At 36.5% G+C, this 19,872-nt stretch overlaps 1 protein-coding gene across 6 annotated transcripts in view; it reads right to left on the bottom strand.

Annotated features, from left to right (window-relative positions):
* Positions 1-19,872, bottom strand: part of PTPN4 (protein tyrosine phosphatase non-receptor type 4) — a 217,005-nt gene that overhangs the window by 175,918 nt on the left and 21,215 nt on the right. For 2 of the 6 annotated variants that reach the window (XM_049616207.1, XM_049616208.1), the window contains exons 1-2: positions 9,866-10,302; positions 9,283-9,431 (exon numbers count right to left, since the gene is read on the bottom strand). The exons of 2 other annotated variants lie outside the window; for them this stretch is intronic. The gene's annotated coding sequence lies outside the window, so the exon portion shown is untranslated. Of the gene's footprint in view, positions 1-9,282; positions 9,432-9,865; positions 10,305-19,872 lie in introns of those variants that run through there. 2 more of the 6 variants (XM_049616205.1, XM_049616210.1) reach the window with 2 other exon arrangements.

Raw genomic sequence — 19,872 nt, 5'->3', positions numbered from 1 at the left:
GCAAAAAACACTAACACATATATATGAAGAATGCCTAATGATAGACATGTATCAGACACAACAGAGGAAAGACTCTCTGAGCTAGAGGATATATTAATAGAATCCTCAAAAACCAAAAAGGAAAAAGAACAAAGACTAAAAAAACAAAAACAAAAATAAAAACAGAACACCCAAATACTGTGGGACAAAAAAAAATTTTTTAAAAGGTATAACATAGATACAGTGGCTATACCAGAAAAAGGAGAAAAATAAGAAAAAATATTTATAACAGTAATGACTGAGAGTTTCCCCAAATTAATGTCAGAGATCAAAGTACAGATCCAAAAAGCCTTGACAACACTAAGAAGGAAAATGCCCCTCCAAAAAAACAAAACAAAACCCTACAAAAACCAGCCTATACCTAAGCATATCATTTTAAAACTACAAATAAAAGATTAAAAACTCCTGGAGGCACCTGGGTGGCTCAGTTGGTTGAGTATCCATCCAACTTTTGGTTTCATATTGGGTCACGATCTCACAGTTTGTGACTTTGAGTCCTACATTGAGCTCCACGCTGATGGTGTGGGGGCTGCTTGGGATTCTCTCTTTCCCCCTCTCTCGCTGCCCCTCAACATGTCTCTCTCTCCCTCCCTCTCTCTCAAAACAAATAAACTTTAAAAAATTCTTAAAAATGGGGCACCTGGGTGGCTCAGTCAGTTAAGTGTCTGACTTCGGCTCAGGTCATGATGTCTCAGTCTGTGAGTTCAGGCCCCCTGTCAGGCTCTGTGCTGACAGCTGAGAGCCTGGAGCCTGCTTTGGATTCTGTGTCTCCCCGTCTCTCAGCCCCTCCCACACTCATGCTCTGTCTCTCTCTGCCTCTCAATAATAAATGTTTTTTAAAAAAAATTTTTTTTTTTAATTCTTAAAAAAAAAAAAATCCTGAAGGAAGTCATAGGAAAAAAACACTGAGGAGCAAATATAAGAATTACATCTGACTACTTAAGCCTGCAAACAAGAAGAAAGTAGAGTGGAATATTTAAAATGTTAAGGGAAAAAAACCCACCAACCGAGAATTCTATATCCTGCAAAATTACCTTTCAAAAGAGAAAGAGAAATATACAATTTCTCAGACAAAAAAAAAGGGGGGGGGGGATGGATTTGTTGCCAGTGCACCAGTCTTGAAAGATACTTTTTAAAAAGTTATTTAGATGGAAGCAAAATAATATAGGTCAAAACTCAGATTTACATAAAGAAGAGTTTCAAAGAAGGAGTAAGTGAATGTAAACTAAAAACTTTTATTTTTATTACTCTTAATTAATCAGATAACAGTACAATGCCCTCCACTTGAATATGGCAAAGACAAGAAATTTGATGAGATTTTCCTTGCACAATTAGGTGAAGGGTAAGAAAGATATTGCAGATGTGATTTAAGTCCCAAATCAAAAGAAAAGAATGCCTTTGGTGGGCCACACTCAGGTGCAAAATTCTTTTACTTCCTGAAGTAAAAGAAATTCTCCTGCTGGTTTTAAATACATGGTCTGCCAGGGTGCCTTGGTGGCTCAGTTGGTGAAGCATTCGACTCTAGATTTCGGCTCAAGTCATGATTTCATGGTTCGTGAGTTCGAGCCCTACACTGGGCTCTGCACTGGCGGCACGGAACCTGCTTGAAATTCTGTCTCTCTGCTCCTCCCCGGCTCATGTTCTCTCTCAAAAAATAAAACAAGGGGCGCCTGGGTGGCACAGTCGGTTAAGCGTCCGACTTCAGCCAGGTCACGATCTCGCGGTCCGTGAGTTCGAGCCCCGCATCAGGCTCTGGGCTGATGGCTCGGAGCCTGGAGCCTGTTTCCGATTCTGTGTCTCCCTCTCTCTCTGCCCCTCCCCCGTTCATGCTCTGTCTCTCTCTGTCCCAAAAATAAAATAAAAAACATTGAAAAAAATAATAATAAAATAAAATAAAACAAAATAAACATTTAAAGATATGGTCTGCCGTATTGTAAGAGGACCTGTGTCAGGAGCCTCTAGATGCTGATAGCCAGCAAAAAACTAAAGACCTGAGCCCTACATTTGATTGTATTAATCAACAATCACATGACCTTGGAAAAGAACCCAGGATCCCCAAGTCTAGTCAACATCTAGAGAGCAACTTTCCAAGAGCCAACCTACACCCATATACCCAACCCACAGAAACTGGAAGAAAATAAATGTGTATCATTTTAAACTACATTTGGGGTAATTCATTACACATTAATAGAAAATATGAAGCAACACACACAACGATCTCTTTGTGTATGTTAAACTCTTGCCTATAACAGATATATATTTTCCCTTCTCCCCAGCCCTGCCTTCCCTTCAACTGGGGTGAGTGGTCCAGGTGAAGAAAGTGGGCAAAGACCTAAGGAAATTGATAAGGAACAGAGAATTGGCAAATTAGGTTTAACAGTAGGGGGAGCTACCAAAAAAAAAAAGAGCACTGGCTGATGTTATAAAGATATTCCAATGTCAAAGAATGGTACAGGAATGACAGGATCAAAAGATATCAGTGTATTCTGCCAACACCAGTCTTCCCCATTTACTGGCACACTTACTTTTGACATTTGCACCTGAACCCAGATTAACAGTTTCCCTGAAATTTCTTTTTTTGGTTGTTTCAATGAAATTTCTATGTAACTCACTCAGATACTTCCATATTTGAGATTCTTCCATAGTCTTGAAAATTATCTACATTTACGATACATACCACTTGACAAGTGACACAATTATGGCAGTGACAACCTAACTGCCCACAGGTGATAAGAAATAAGATAACAATAAGCCAAATAAGCTAATAAGCCAAATAAGCTAATTCTGACAAATAAGTCATCAGAATTTCCATTACATTTTGAAAACACACTCCCAAAAGTTATGAGCATCTTAATATATGACATCCAGCTGACAGATGAGTGCTTTTCTCAGAAGAGACACCTTTTCCTAGTACCTCAAACTTTTTCTATTCACTTATGAAAGTAAGATGTTCTTTTGGAGATGCTAAGAGAACATAATTGTTTAAAGTCTCAGTTGAGCAAAATATCAAATGCTTCTAGGGGGCTCTTCTGATCATCCTCTATGCTACATATAAATTTTCAAGAAGTCATTTAAGGAGACTATTATGAACAAAGAAATCTATCCATTTTAAGAACTCTTTAATTACATATGTCCTTGATTACTACTCACCATAGTCTAGTTTATGTTATCTCATACAATTTTCTAACTGATGTTTAGGGAGTGCTAATATCATGCTTTTTTTTTTAATTTTTAATATTTATTTATTTTTGAGAGAGAGAGAGAGAGAGAGAGAGAGAGACAGAGTGCGAGCAGAGGAGCAGCAGAGACAGAGAGAGTCACAGAATACGAAGCAGGCTCCAGGCTCCAAGCTGTCAGCACAGAGTACCACAAGGGGCTTGAACTCACAAACCGTGAGATCATGACCTGAGCTGAAGTCAAACGCTTAACCAACTGAGCTACCCAGATGCCCCAACTAATACTATGCTTTAAATATATAGTTTTATCGGGTTCAGCTTATGATCTCATGGCTCATGAGTTCAGGCCCCACGTCAGGCTCTGTGCTGACAGCTCGGAGCCTGGAGCCTGCTTCAGATTCTGTGTCTCCCTCTCTGTCTGCCCCTCCCCATTCATACTCTTTCTCTCTCTCTCAAAAATAAATGAACATTAAGAAATTAAAAAAACTACATATATATATACATATATATATAGTTTTATTATGACTATTATTTACAAAGTGAAGTGCAAACAGCAGATTATTTTGAAAACCAATTATTAACATTAAGCAAATATTGTATTGGATATTACTTCCATTTTTGGCAAAAACAAAGAAAACACTGAGTAGCATTTCCACAGATATGTAATTATTTAGAAAACTAAGTCACATGTTTTTAGAGACTACCCAAATCTACTCTTAGACAACATATTTAGAGATAAATGTATCCTGAAAGTAACCCATCTATTGGCTCCATGTTTAAACAGGTTTAGTAGATTATAAATAAGGTTAAAGCCACTGTTCTTTACAGACCAAAGAAACCTAAACTTGGCTACCCTAAATAGATAATATTCAAACAAAAAGAACTAACAATAGGACAGCAGGACATTATAATTAACATATGTAAATGTTCTTAAATTAGAACAAAATGTACCTACCCTCTATCCTCAAAATCTCATGTTCCTTAGATTTATGCTTATAGATAAAAATATTTTCCAGACAGTGGTTGTACTTACATATTTTTTAAATTACACGATAAAACTTTAAACACAAGCTCAAGTAGCTATTATTACCAAAACATTCCTCTCAACCTCAAGTCACTAACAATAATGGACAGAAAGTATTTAAGACAATGCAAATTAACTTTAAAAGAATAAATTTGCACTGCTAAGCCCAACTACAGAAATGCACAATCTACTCTAAACATTCAATGCTCTCAAATGTGGATTGTCACAAGATGTTGGCCACCTATAATTTGCAATAAAACCTTACTAGTTTACACCCTGCTGAGAGTTTTAAATAATTTTATTTGATTACGTGGTTTGATGTTATCCTCTAACCTTTGAGAAAAAAATTCATTAATAGTAATCTTCAAATTTTAAAAAATATTTCTTGAAGAGAACAGACATTTCTCCAAAGAAAACATACAGATGGCCAACAGACACATGAAAAGATGCTCACCATCACTCACCATAAGAGAAATGCAAATCAAAACTCATTGCGATGTCCCCACACATCTGTCAGAATGGCTAAAATCAACAACACAAGAGACAACAGGTATTGGAAAGAATGTGGAGAAAAAGGAACACTTGTGCACTGTTGGTGGGAAAGCAAACTGGTGTAGCCACTATGGAAAACAGTATGGAGGTTCCTCAAAAAGTTAAAAATACCCTACATGACAGCAATCACATCACTGGGTATTTACCCAAAAAATACAAAAACACTAATTCAAAGGGATATATGCACCCCTATGTTTATAGCAGCATTATTTACAATAGCCAAATTATGGAAGCAGTCCAGGTGTCCATCAGTTGCTGAATGGATAAAAAGGAGGTAATATTTATACAATGGAATATTATTCAGCCATAAAAAAGAATGAAATCTTGCCATGTGCAACAACATGGATGGAACCAGAGTATAATGCTAAGCAAAATAAGTCAGTCAGGAAAAGACAAATACCATATGATTTCACTCATATAAGGAACTTAAGAAACAAAACAAAACAAACAAGCAAAGGGAAAAAAAGAGAAAGACAAACCAAGAAACAGACTCTTAAATTTTAGAGAACAAAACGATGGTTACCAGCAGGGAGGTGGCTGGGGTATGAGGGAAATAGGTGATGAGGATTAAGGAGTGCACTTATTGCAACGAGCTCTGGGTGATGTATGGAATTGCTGAATCACTATATTGTACACCTGAACTAATATAACACTGTATGTTAACTAATTGGAATTAAAATTAATAAAACAATTATTTCTTGAAGGGGAAAAAAAACCCTAAAAGGAGAGACTCTGAGTTTTAAACTCGTATTCATGAAAAATATCCTTTCCATTAAAAAAAAATTAGAAATTTCTTTTTTAAAAAACAAACAGTAATTTTAAGTAATCTCCCTGCCCAGGGGCGCCTGGGTGGCTCAGCTGGTTAAGCATCTGACTCTTTGAATGAGGCTCAGGTCATGATCCCAGGGTAGTGGGATCGAGCCCCGTGTCAGGATCCCCACTGATTCCCTGTCCCTCAGCCCCTTCTTCCCCTCACTTGCACATACAGGCATTGTTTCTCTAAAATAAACAAAACCAAAAACTTTAATCTCTCTGCCCAATGTGGGGCTTGAACTCACAACCCCAAGACCAAAAGTCACATGCTCTACCAACTGAGCCAGCCATGTACCCCAGGAATAATTTCTAAGTAGACTAACTATTCAGCAAATATTTGCTAAACTGTGCCAGGCACTGATCTAGGCCCTCAGCATACATCAATTGGGGGGGGGGGGGGAATCACAAGTTCCTATTCTTATGGAACTTATGTTCTAGCATAAAATATTTTATTTTCCTCTAGCCCTCTTGCAAGCATCCTTCAAAAGAAGCTGTAAGTGCCAAGTAGGCAGAGACTGGTTCTAACATAATTACCATTATACTTCCTTTTATAACTTTCAACCCCAAACCTTATTAAGATGCTGGGCACAGAGTAAGTATTCCTTAAGTAACCAAATGAAAAGTATAATAAATTAAGTATATTTTCCAGACTATTCTGTCTTGTACATTTTAGAATCTTAGCTGTGAAATAGTCTTATTAGCACTGCTCCCACTACTCAGTATCTTTAGTGCTAAGTTACTTTTTTGGGAAACACTACTTAAAGACTTCAGACCTAAAGCAAAAATGAACTGTCTAATCCACTCTTGAGACTTCTCCATAAAATGAAATCTTCACTTCAGTTACGAAGATTTAGTTACCAATACACTAAGTATATTCACACTTTTTGCCACATTCACTTTCCTCTCATAAAGCAATAATTCTGTTTGATTTCCGGGAAATTTTATTACTTGAAAATTCTAACTGTGAAAAAAATTATGCCAAATCTTCAGGATGCTTTAGAAAAAAAAGGTCAATTGAAATTCTCCATCACATCTTTCTTTCTTCATCTGAAAAGTGTTTTCAGTAAAACTGATACACATGTATACATAACTGCTTTCAGTGGAAACAAGCCCATCTCTTTTTAAAAGAATATGAATTCTGGGGTGCCTGGGTGGCTCAGTTAAGCATCCAACTTCGGCTCAGGTCAGGATCTCACCACTTGTGAGTTCGAGCCCCGTGACAGGGTCTGTGCTGACAGTTTAGAGCCTGGAGCCTGCTTTGGATTCTGTGTCTCCCTCTCTCTCTGCCTCTCCCCTGATCAAACTCTGTCTCTCTCTCTCTCAAAAATAAATAAACAGAGGCGCCTGGGTGGCTCAGTCGGTTAAGCGTCCGACTTCGGCTCAGGTCATGATCTCACGGTTTGTGAGTTTGAGCCCCGCGTTGGGCTCTGTGCTGACAGCTCGGAGCCTGGAGCCTGTTTCAGATTCTGTGTCTCCCTCTCTCTCTGGCCCTTCCTCTCTCTCTCTCTCTCTCTCTCTCTCAAAAGTAAATAAACATTAAAAATTTTTTTTAAATAAAAAATAAATAAATAAAAATAAATTTAAAAAATAAAAAATAAACATTAAAAAATAATAAAAAAATAAAAATAAAAAATAAAAGAACATGAATTGTGATCTATAAAAATGTTCAGTCATTTTATACTCAATGTACTAATAAAATTTTAAATATTCTTAAAAGACCTAAAATTATGATAAATCTTTTTGTCTACAGACATTAAAAATTTATGCATATTAAGTCAAAAGAGCTGAGCATAAATGGTGATATTCAAACTACATAAATTACGGGCAAATATAATAAGAGACAGAAAAAGCATTCAGGCATATTCATATAGTGGTGAATTAAAATTCTGAGATAAAATTCTTTCATATTTAGAATTCTAATGTTAATACAATGTTTTCTGTTCAGTAAAAAGCACATTCTTTCTGAATTTCTTTTAACTTCAAAGGACAAAATGATAGTTTATTTTCAATCATCACAAATACAGATTAAAAGGTTTAGGCTGTCACAAAAAGAAACAAATGACATGGCTTGGCAGTAGCAAGAAAGTACAAGAAAGATGAAACGGGTGGTAGAGAATAAAACAGGGGACACGCAAATCTTCCTTGACATGATAGAGGACATCTGTGGAAAACATTCTTAACATCATACTTCACACTGAAGAATGGAATGGCTTCCAGCTAATAGTAGGAACAAAACGAGGAAATCCGATCAGCTCTCATCACTGTTATTCAGAACTGCAGTGGAGGGGTGAGGAGTAGCAATTAGGCAAGAAAAAGAAATACAAGTCATTGAGATTACAAAGGAAGAAGAAAAACCATCAATATTTGCAGATGGCATAATTAGCTACATAGAGAATCTGAAGATTTACAAAAGAAAAAGCTGCTGCTAGAATAACTGAGTTTAGCAAAGCAAAATATCATGCCAAAGGTAAAAATTAATTGTATTTCTAATAAACTAGCAACCAAAAAATATTTTAAAAATAATATAACTGGGGCGCCTGGGTGGCGCAGTCGGTTAAGCGTCCGACTTCAGCCAGGTCACGATCTCGCGGTCCGTGAGTTCGAGCCCCGCGTCAGGCTCTGGGCTGATGGCTCGGAGCCTGAAGCCTGTTTCCGATTCTGTGTCTCCCTCTCTCTCTGCCCCTCCCCCGTTCATGCTCTGTCTCTCTCTGTCCCAAAAATAAAATTAAAAACGTTGAAAAAAAAAATTTTTTTTAAATAATATAATTTACAATAGCATTAAAACTGAAAACTTCAAAACCAAGGAAGAAATATTTATTACTAAGGAAGAAATAAAATCTATGAGGGGATATGTTGTGTTCACAGGTTAGACGATCTATAGATTCAAGGCAATCTCACTAAAAATCACAGCAGGCTTCTTACAGAAATTGACAAACCATTCTAAAATTTATATGAAAATGAAAGAGACTTAAATAGGTCATAAAAAGATTTGAATTGAAAATAGTTGAAAACAACTTCAAAAAAGAAAGAAAATGGGAGACTAAATCTACTGATTTTAAAACCCATTCATTATAAGCTACAGAAACGAAGGCACTATTGTATTGACATCAAGATAAATAAAGGAATGAAACAAAATAAGAGTCCAAAATGAGATCTACACATATATGGACAACTAAATTTTGACCAAGATATACAGACACACCTCATTTTACTGTACTTCACAGATACTGAATTTTGACAAATTGAAGGTTTGTGGCAATCCGGCATCAAACAAGTTTATGGCACCACTCTTCCAACAGCATTTGTTTACTTCAAGTCTCTGTGTCACATCTCATTTAATTCTCTCAACATTCACACTTATTTTCATTATTATTATTATAATTGTTATGATGATCTGTGACCAGTAATTACAACTCATGTATAGCATTTTTTAGCAATGAAGTATTAAAAAAAATTTTTTTAACATTTATTTTTGAGAGACAGAGACAGGGAGGGGCAGAGCGAGAGGGAGATGCAGAATCTGAGCAGGCTCCAGGCTAAGAGCTGTCAGCACAGAGCCTGACATGGGACTCAAACCCACAAACCACGACATCATGACCTGAGCCAAAGCCAGACGCTTAACTGACTGAGCCACCCAGGCGCCCCAACAATGAAGTATTTTTTAATTAAGATACGTACTTTTTGGGATCCCTGGGTGGCTCAGTACATTAAGTTGTCCGGCTCTTGATTTTGGCTCAGGTCAGGATCTCACTCACAGTTCACGGTTCAAGCCCTGCATCGGGCTTCGTGCAGAGCCTGCTTGGGATTGATTCATTCTCTCTCTCTCTCTCTCTCTCTCTCTCTCAAAAATAAGTATTTTTTTTAAATAAAGTTAAAAGAAAAGTATATATATTTTAACAGTATTTTTAGAATTTTTAAATTTATTTATTTAATGTTTATTTTTGAGAGAGAGACAGACAGAGCATGAGCAGGAGAGGGGCAGAGAGGGAGACACAGAATCCAAAGCAGGCTCCAAGCTCTGAGCTGTCAGCACAGAGCCCAATGCGGGGATTACCCACACATAAAAAGATGCTCAACATCATCAGACATTGCAAATTAAAACCATAACACAAGATCACTACATACCCATCAGGATAGAACAACACTAAATGCTGGCAAAGAGCAGGAAAAAATGGATCTCTCATTCATTGCTGGTGGGAATACAAAGTATCACAATGACACTAGAAAACAGCCTGGCACTTTCTTACAAATTTGAACTTACTCCCAACTCTATAAGCCATCCATTCCATTTCCAGGTAATAAATGCATATGTCCATATCAAGGCTTGTATTCGTTTAGGTAAACACTGGAAACAAAACAAATGTCTATTAACAGGTAAATGAATTTATTCGCATGTGGTACATACTTATTCACCTGTGGTTTGTTAATAAAATGGAATACTAGTACATAATGAAAACAGAACTACTGATATACACAACAAGATGTACAAATCTCAAGATAATTATGCTCAAAGAAACTAGATCAAAAAAAAAGAATACAGGGAGGGGCATCTGGATGGCTTAGTCAGTTAAGGGTCCGACTCTTGATTTCAACTCAGGCCATGATCTCTTCAGTTTGTGAGTTCTAGCCCCACTTCGGGCTCTGTGCTGATGGTGCAGAGCCTGCTTGAGATTCTCTCTCTCCCCATCTCTCTCTGCCCCATGCACGCTCTCTCTCACAATAAATAAACTTAAAAAAAAGAAAATAGAGTACATACTATATGATTCCATTTATATAAAATTCTAAAAAATACCAAGTAATATTTGGTGACAGCAGAGCAGCAGTTCCCTCAGGTGCAGCAGTGTGGAGGAAGGGATCACACTGGGGCACAAGGAAACTTTTGGGAGTAAAGCGCATGTTCATTGTATTGATTGTGGTGATGAGAAGTTTTATGGAAGTATAAATATGTCAAAACTGATCAAATACTATACTTCAAATATATATACAGTTAATTATATGCTATTTTATTTCAATAAAACTGTTAAAAGGGGTGCCTGGGTGGCGCAGTTGGTTAGTCTGACTTTTGATTTCAGCTCAGGTCATGATCTCACAGTTTGTGAGATGGAACCCTGTGCTGCTCTCAGCCCAGAGCCAGCTTGGGATTCTTCTTCTTCCTCTCCCTCTCTCTCTCTCTCACCCTACCCCACTTGCTCTCTCTCTCTCAAATAAATAACTTTTTTAAAAAAAACTGTTAAAAAGCATACAGTCAAACCACTTAAGAGGGAAAATATGTAGAGAATTCTGACATTATGATTCATAATCTCCTGATTATATAAGAAAATTCAATTTAATTTAACATAATGCACGTTTTGGCCACTTCATCATGTTAATATGGCTGATTTCTTCTACTAGTGGCAAATGCTGACAATGTAAATTTAAATTTTTAATACTCAGTTTGAACCTTAGATGTCACAAGAATTCAGATGTAGAGACTGTTCTATATGCTATTACAATAAGGCCTATTATTAAGAATATAGATGATCACCAGATGTATGTTTATTCTATTTAACCTACTTCTGCCTCATTTGCTTCATCTATAAAATGGTCAAAGTAATAGCACTCACCTCCAAGGGTTATTTTAGGGACCATGATATAACCAGGTGATGCACTCTAAGCTGAAAAACAAACTGACTAATCTTCAAGTGGTCAATTTACTCTCAAAGAATCATCTATACAATGATATTAAATGGTTATAAACACAGGATAGTCCAAATATAAAGGAAACAACTTTTTGTTTTCAATTCAAGAGAAATTTTTTCTTTCAAGAGAAAAAAGAATTTGTGAACTTGAAAATAAGTCAATTGAAAATAGCCAATTTGAGGACCAGAAAGAATAAAGAATGAAAAAAAAAAAAAAAAAAGAAGAGTCTGAGACCTGAGAGACACCATAATCAACTACACTAACATATTTATAATGGAAGTCTCAGAACAGTCAACTAAAAAGGAGGCAGAGAAAATATTTGAAGAAAATGGCAAATGGCAGATTAAGTCCCCAAATTTGATGTTTAAAAATTTAAGCCACCCATCAGAAAAATCCACTGACTTCCAAAAAAGATAAACTCAACCATATCCTAGACATATCCTACTTAAACTATTAAAGCACAAAGAAAAAGAAAATCTTGAAAGTAGCAAGAAAAAAGTGACTCATTGCCTACAAGTGATCCTCAATAACATTTACAGACTAATATCTAATAGGAACCATGTAGGTCAAAGGGCAATAAATGACACAAAGTGCTAACAGAAAAAGACTATCTACAAGAACTCAATATCCAGCAAAACAATACTTCATAAATGAAGAATTTAAGAGAGGTCCAAAAAAACAAACAAAACAAAACCTAAAGGAATCTGTCACTAGCAGATCTGCCCTAGGGAAAAAAAAAAACACTAAAAGATGAAATGAAAGGACATTTAGAGAGCAACTAAAATCCACAGGAAGAGGGGCACTTTGGTGGCTAAGTCAGTTAAATGTCTGACTTCAGCTAAGGTCATGATCTCATGGTTCGCAAGTTCGAGCCCTGTGTTGGGCTCTGTGCTGACAGGTCAGAGCCTGGAGCCTGCTTCGGATTCTGTGTCTCCCTCTCTCTCTGCTCCTCCCCTGCTCACACTCTGTCTCTGTCTCTGTCTCAAAAATAAACATTAAAAAAAAAAAAAGTAAAAAATAAAATAAAATCCAAGGAAAAAATGAAAACCACCAGTAAGGGTAACTATGTGGCTAAATATAAACAACCCTATGAACGTATTTTTTATTTGTAACTTTATTCCTCCTGATTTAAAACACAAATGCATAAAGCAACACTTAGAAACTGTTGATGGGATTATACTTAATAAAAATGTAATCTATATGGCAATACTACAAAAAGGAAAGGGAAGGTGAGCTATATAGGAGCAAAATTCCTATATTTGAGATTAATCTGCTATTATCCCCAACTAAACAGTTAGAAGTAAATTCCCAGGGAAACCATTAAGAAATAAGCTGAAAATAATACAGAAAATAAATGACATAATTAAAATGACAGGTTGGAAAATATCAACTTAAAAGAAAGCTATGATACAGATTACAGTGGAAAAGGGACAAAGACTAACAAAACTAGTAAAACAGCACTACCTTATCAATAACAACATTAAATGTAAATGTATAAACACTCAAATCAAAAGGCAAAGATTCACACAATAGATCTTTTTTTTTTTTTTTTTTTTTTACAATAGATCTTTTTTAAAGCCCTGCTCCAATTATATAATCTCTACAAAAGACACAATTTAGATTCGAGTCCTGGATGGAAACTGAAGATTCAATTTACATTCAAATGTAAAACAATGTAAAAAAATATACACCAGAAAAACAGTAACCACAACAGAGATAGCATAACTGTATTAGTATCAGACTGAAACTAATAAATTTAGCAAAGTGGTAGGATACAAATCCAACCTGTAAAAATCAGTTGGGTTTCTACACCTTCATAATCAATGATCCAAAAAAGGAAATTAAGAAAACAACTTTCATACAATAACAACAAAAATAATAAAATATTTAGAAGTAAATTAGACTAAGGAGGCAAAAGACCTGTATACCGAAAATGACAAAACACTGAGGCAAGGAAATTGAAGAAGATAAAGATGGAAATCCTCTGTTCATGGATTGGAAGAAAATATTAAGATGTCAAAACTACCCAAAGCCATCTACCACATTTAATGTAAAACTATCAAAACCCCACTGGCATTTTTTGTAGATATAGAAAAATCCATCCTAAAACTCATATGGAATCTCCAAGGATTGTGAATAGCCAAAACAAATCTTGAAAAGAACAAAGTTGGAGGTGTCACATTCTCAATTCAAAACTTATTACAAAGCTACACTAATCAAAACAATGTAGTACTGGCATAAAGGGCAATGGAATAGAATGGAGAGCCCAAAAATAAACCCTTGCTATACATGTTCAAATGATTTTCTATAAGGGTGCCAAGGCCATTCAATGAGGAAAGTACAGTCTTTTCAATAAATGGTAATGGGAAAAATGGAAACCCACATGCAAAGGTATGAAACTGGGCCAATCAACACATGAAAAGTTGCTCAATATCACTGATCAGGGAATTAATTGCACATTAAATTCATAATGAGAATCCTACGTCACATCCATTAGGTTGGCTACTGTCAAAAACAAAGAAACAAACAAACAAACACACAAAATAACAAGGATAGGGAGATACCTGGAAGCCTTGAAAAGAAGAACAAGTTAGAAGTGTCACACTTTCTCATTTCAAAACTTTTTACAAAGCTACAGTAATCAAAACAATGTAGTATTGGTGGAGAGTAAAATGGTGTGCTATGAAAAGCAGCATGTGGTTCCTCAAAAAATTAAAAATAAAATTATCACATGATCCAACAATTCCACTTCTAGGTATATAACCAAAAGAATTGAAAAGCTTGGTCCTGAAGGGATATTAATACACCCAAGTTCACAGCAGCTTTATTCACATTAGCCAAAAGGTTGGAGGAAGCAAGCCAAGCGTCCATCAGTGGATGAATGGGGAAACAAATGTGGTACAACCATAAAATGGAATATTATTCAGCCTTAACAAGGAAGGAAACTCTGACACATGCTACATACCATGTGGATGAACCTTGAAGACCATGCTAAGTGAAATAAGCCAGTCACAAAATGGCAAATACCGGTTGATTCCACCTAATAAGGTATCTATAGTAGTCAATTTCATAGAAAGCAGAATGGTGGTTGCCAAGGGAAAGTAGGAGGGAATGAGAAGTTGTTTAATGTATACAGCATTTCAGTTTTGAAAGATGAAAAGCATTCTGGGGATGGATGACAGTGATGGTTCCACAACAATATGAATATACTTAATACCACTAACCACATACTTAAAAATAATTAAGATGCTAAATTTCATTATGCATACTTTACACAATTAAAAATAATTTTTTACGGTGCCTGGGTGGCTCAGTCAGTTAAGTGGTCAACTTCAGCTCAGGTCATGATCTCACAGTTCATGAGTTCGAGTCCCGCATCAGGCGCTCTGCTGTCAGCACAGAGCTGGCTTCAGGTCCTCTGTCCCCCTCTCTCTCTGCTCCTTCCCCACTCACATGTGCATCTATGTCTTACAAAAATAAACATTAAAAGATTTTTTTAAAACATATAAAAATAACTTTTTAAAAACTTAGTTATATGAACAGGTGATCTAAGTTTCTGTAATCAACAAATGTTACTTTACAGGTGTGACAGGCCATTAATTAGTGAAAGTAATGTATTTTTGAATTTTGTGAAATTTGTGTTGTCACTTTTCATCATCTGTGATCTCTTTGCTTATTCTAAATATGCTCTATTGGAGTTCTTACACCACCGTTAAAAAAAAAAAAAAGAAGAATATGTATTTTTAAGAGCCCTGGCAAACTTTATAAAGAATGACCCAAGTTAATTTGGGGGGGAAAAAGGATATCCTAAGTTTTCTTATGAGTTCATGTAAATAGAAGTACAGGAGAGCCTGAGTGGCTCAGCCAGTTGAGTTTCTGACTGTTGGTTTCAGCTCAGGTCACGATCTTGCAGTTTCATGAGCTCAAGTCCCATGTCAAGCTCTGCACTGGCAGCCTGAAGCCTGCTTAGGATTCTTTCTCTCCCTCTGTCTCTCTGCCCCTCCCCCACTCACTCTGTCTCTCTCAAAATAAATAAATAAACTTTAAAAAATTGAAAAGGAAAAAAGTATTTTTTTGTTACTACAAAAGGGTGAAAATTAAAACAAGCCAAACTAAACTTATATTCTGCTTAATGTATCAGATTCATTCCAAATATAAATTTATGTAGATTAAAGAAATACAAAAAATTCAACAGTTAAACTAATATTGTACTAGAGGCAGTACAACATTAAGATTTTAAACCTCATTATCTAAAATTTCTAATTTTAGTTTTCAACACCAGTAATTTTTTTCTACTTATCATCATGTACACTGGGTTTTAAAACAAGAGGTGGAGAACACATACACCATCTTAGGAGCTCATACCCAATGCTCTCAAGCTATTTTTATAGGGTACATAAGGAGATACTAACTTTATTTCTACAGATGAAGACAGGCTGATCGAGATTATGCAACCTCAATGTGACACTGCTAGAAAGTACAAGACCTAGTGTGCCAGACACCAGAGACTACAATCATTTTATTATTCCTCAAAGATTCATTTGTTCACTTAATCAAATATTTATTAAGCATCCACTGTGTTCCAGGCACTATGCTAAAAACTGAGGAGTAGAGCTCAAATATTAGCTAAAGTAGTAATTACCTGAAAATAACTTGTAATTTTTAAGTGCTACATAAATGTCAGATGATATTACTTCTATTAGTAGTAGTAGTAATACACAGATCTTGAATATGAACAATACTACTAATCAAGCATTCAAGTCTACTAAGTATAGATGTTCTTTTTAAGACTGAAGATCCTCAAAGGCAGAAGTCCTATTTACCTTTGTACTTCTCTTAGCACCTAGGACTGAACTTTGCACTCAGTAGTATTCAAACAGTATGTGTTAATTATACAGAAGCATCATGGGGTGCCTGGGTGGCTCAGTATGTTAAATTTCCGACTTTGGCTCAGGTCATGATCTCACAATTTGTGGGTTCGAGTCCCATATCGGGCTCTGTGCTGTCAGCTCAGAGCCTGGAACCTGCTTTGGATTCTGTGTCTCCCTCTCTCTCTCTCTGCCCTTCCCCTGCTCCCTGTCTCTCAAAAATAAAAACACTAAAGAGAAAAAAAAATTTTTTTAAGATTATACAGAAGCATCAGGATCACTAGAGCCACTCTTTCCCTTGCTCTCTTTCCACACTGGGTTGCCTAGAACACTAACAGCCAGTTTTTGCCCAGGCACAACACTGGGAATCTCTTTCAGAAAACTATCCCCCAGGTCAGGAAAAAGACATAAATCCTAAAGTCTACAGGCCAAGAAAACCACCAAATACACACAAACTCATGCATTATGAGTCTCCTATCAGCCGTTTGGACTCTCTCTTAAATATAAAAAGGACTAAATCATCCTTTGGGGAAAGAAAGATTTAAATGACTAACAGCACTTAGCTGGGGTTATGATGGAGGAAAGGCCAAACACTAAGCTACCAATGCACCATACTATGTCTACCATATTAATTTATAAAAAGGTATCCCTCAAATGTGTGTTAAACTAGTATGCTGATAAAAGTGCCCGACAGAACTGTCATCTCGTAATGCTTCTCAAAGCTATCTTTGTGGGAAGCTTGGTGAAGGCCATTTTTTTTCCAATTTCTAATCCATCATGGACTGTGGTAGATTGTATTTTCCAAAAACGGCAGCAACATTTCTAGAATTTTGCCACTCCATCAAGACGTGGAGTCTATGTCCCTTACCCCACGAGTTTGGAAACACCTTTGTGTCTGCTTCGGTGAGTAACAGTAAGCAGAAAAGACACACTGACTGCTGAGGCCAGGTCATAAAAGCAGACACAGCTTTCACCTGACTTTGTGTAAGGACACATACCCTGAGAATCCAGCCACCAATATCTGAGGAAGGCCAGGCCACATGTGGAAAGGAAGCCAAGCCCCCAACTCTCAGCCCCGGCAGAGCTCCCACTGACAGTACCAATTTGCCAGCTCAGCAAGTGAACCAACTTCAGTCAAGCCACCACAGCTCCCTCTGCATGGAGTAGAGACAAATCTTCTCTGCCAAGCGCTGACCAAATTAGATTTGTGAGCAAAATAAATGACTATTGTTTTAAAACACTAAGTTTTGAGATGGTATGTTTCCCACAGTCCAACACAGTTTTTGTAAATACAATAAAAGTGACTAGAAAATAAAATTTTTAAAGATTCACAGAATACACGCTCCAATGTTTTCTTATTAGATTTAAGAGAAATCGAACTCTCAGTCAATTATTATGAAAGTTACTTACTCTCAGTTACTATACTCATCTCCTCCCAGCCATGGACTAATCCACAATCATTTGAGTAGCACTACTACATTAAGGGAAGAGAAGAGTAACTTAACCGGAGTAATAGTAAAATATGTAAGAAATATGGCAAGGAAAGAAAGTGCTCAACTAAGCAAGTATTTAAAAAACTGCAACCTGGTGCACCTGGGTGGCTCAGTTGGTTGAGCACCAGACTTCAGCTCAGGTCATGATCTCACAGTTTGTGAATTTGTGCCCTGCACTGAGCCCTCTTGTGGAACCCACTTTGGGGCTCATTAATTGGGGTTCATTAACCTATTTTGGGGGCTACATTAATTTCCCTAAGAGTAAAGGTGTCCTGATTAAACACCATGAGGGTGAAGCACCTGGCTGGCTCATTCCATGGAGCAGGCAACCCTTGATCTCAGGGTTGTAGGTTAAAGCCCATATTAGGCACAGAAATTACTTAAAAATAAAATCTTTGAAAACAGTAAAATAAAATAAATAAATAAAAAGTAAACACCATGAAGGTGGATGGATTAGTCTATCAAAATGGGAGCCATTATGCTTCATAACACTCCATCTAACTCTCTTACTTTGATATCACACTCACATGAAAGCTTCTCATCGTCTCATTTTCTCTCTCCCTCCCTCCCTGTCTTGTGTGCACATACATGCACACACATGCCCACACACAGAGCAAATATGACAAAATTCTAACAACTTTTTCCCAAGCTTTTTTGAAATGTAATTGACATATAATATTCTGTAAGTTTAAGGTGTACAACAGAATTTTATACACGAATATATTGTGAAATAATTACCATGACAAGGTTAGTTAATATATGTGTCACTTCACATAATTATAACTTTTTGTGTGTGGTAAGAACACACAAAATTTAAGATCTACTCCCTTAGCAACTTTCAAGTATATAATACAGGACTATTAACTATAATCATCACGCTAAATATTGGAACACCCAAATTTATTTACCCTATAACTAGAAGTTTGTACTCTTTGACCAACCTTTCATTTCCCCTAACTACCCTCAACCCCTGGCAACCACAACTCTACTCTCTGTTTCTATGACTTTGGCTTTTTTAAGATTCTGCATATGAGTAAGATCATATAGTTATTTGTTTCTCTTGTCTCACTTATTTCACTTGGCATAATGCCCTCAAGGTCCATCCATGCTGTCACAAACAGCAGGACTACCTTCTTCCTGATGGCTGAATAATACTCCATTGTGTGTATGTATTGGTGTGTACACACACACATCTTTACCCATTCATCCATCCATGACACTTAGGTTGTTTCTATGTCTTAGATATTATGAATAATGCTGCGATGAACTTGGCAGTACAGCTATCTCTTTGAAATAGTAATTTCATTCTCTTCAGATATGTATCCAGAAGTAGGACTGGTGGCTCATAAGGTAGCTCTATTTTTAATTTTTTGAAAAGCCTCTATTCTGTTTTCCATAGTGGTTGCATCAATGTACATTCCCACTGCTGCTGCACTAGGGCTCCCTTTCTTCACATTCCTGCCAACATTTATCTCTTCTTTTCGGAAATAGCCATTCCTACAGATGGGAGGTAATATCTCAATGTGATTTTGATTTCCATTTCCCTGATGGTTGGTGATGTTGAGCATCTTTCCATACACCTGTTGCCCATTTGTATGTCTTCTTTGGAAAAATGTCTATTTTGGTCCTGTCCATTTTTAAAATGGATTTTTTTTTTTTTTTTGCTATTAAGTTCCTTATATATTTCGGATATTAACCCCTTTATCCAACAGTTTGGAAATATTTTCTCCCATTCTGTAGGTTAACTCTTCATTCTATTGATTGCTTCTTTTGCTATGCAGAACCTTTTTAGTTTTATGTGGTACTGCTTATTTATGTTTGCTCTTGTTGCTTGCACTTTTGGTGTCAAAACCAAAAACTTGTTGCCAGGACAAACATCAAAGGAGGTTTTCCCCTAGGTTTTCTTCCAGAAGTTATGGCTTCAGTCCTTACAATTAAGTCTGTAATCCATATATATATATATATATTTTTTTTTTTTTTTAACGTTTATTCATTTTGAGAGACAGTAACAGAGTGTGAGTGGGCAAGGGGCAGAGAGAGAGGGAGACACAGAATCTGAAACAGGCTTCATGCTCCAAGCTGTCAGCACAGAGCCCGACACTGGGCTCAAACCCATGGACCATGAGATCATGACATGAGCCAAAGTCAGACGCTTAACTGACTGAGCCACCCAGGCGCCCCACGTCTGTAATCCATTTAATTTTTGTGGGTGGTATAAAACAGGGTTC

Source organism: Panthera uncia (genome assembly GCF_023721935.1).
Source record: "Panthera uncia isolate 11264 chromosome C1 unlocalized genomic scaffold, Puncia_PCG_1.0 HiC_scaffold_3, whole genome shotgun sequence".
Lineage (NCBI taxonomy): Eukaryota > Metazoa > Chordata > Mammalia > Carnivora > Felidae > Panthera > Panthera uncia.
This window is presented reverse-complemented; position numbering and strand designations above follow the sequence as displayed.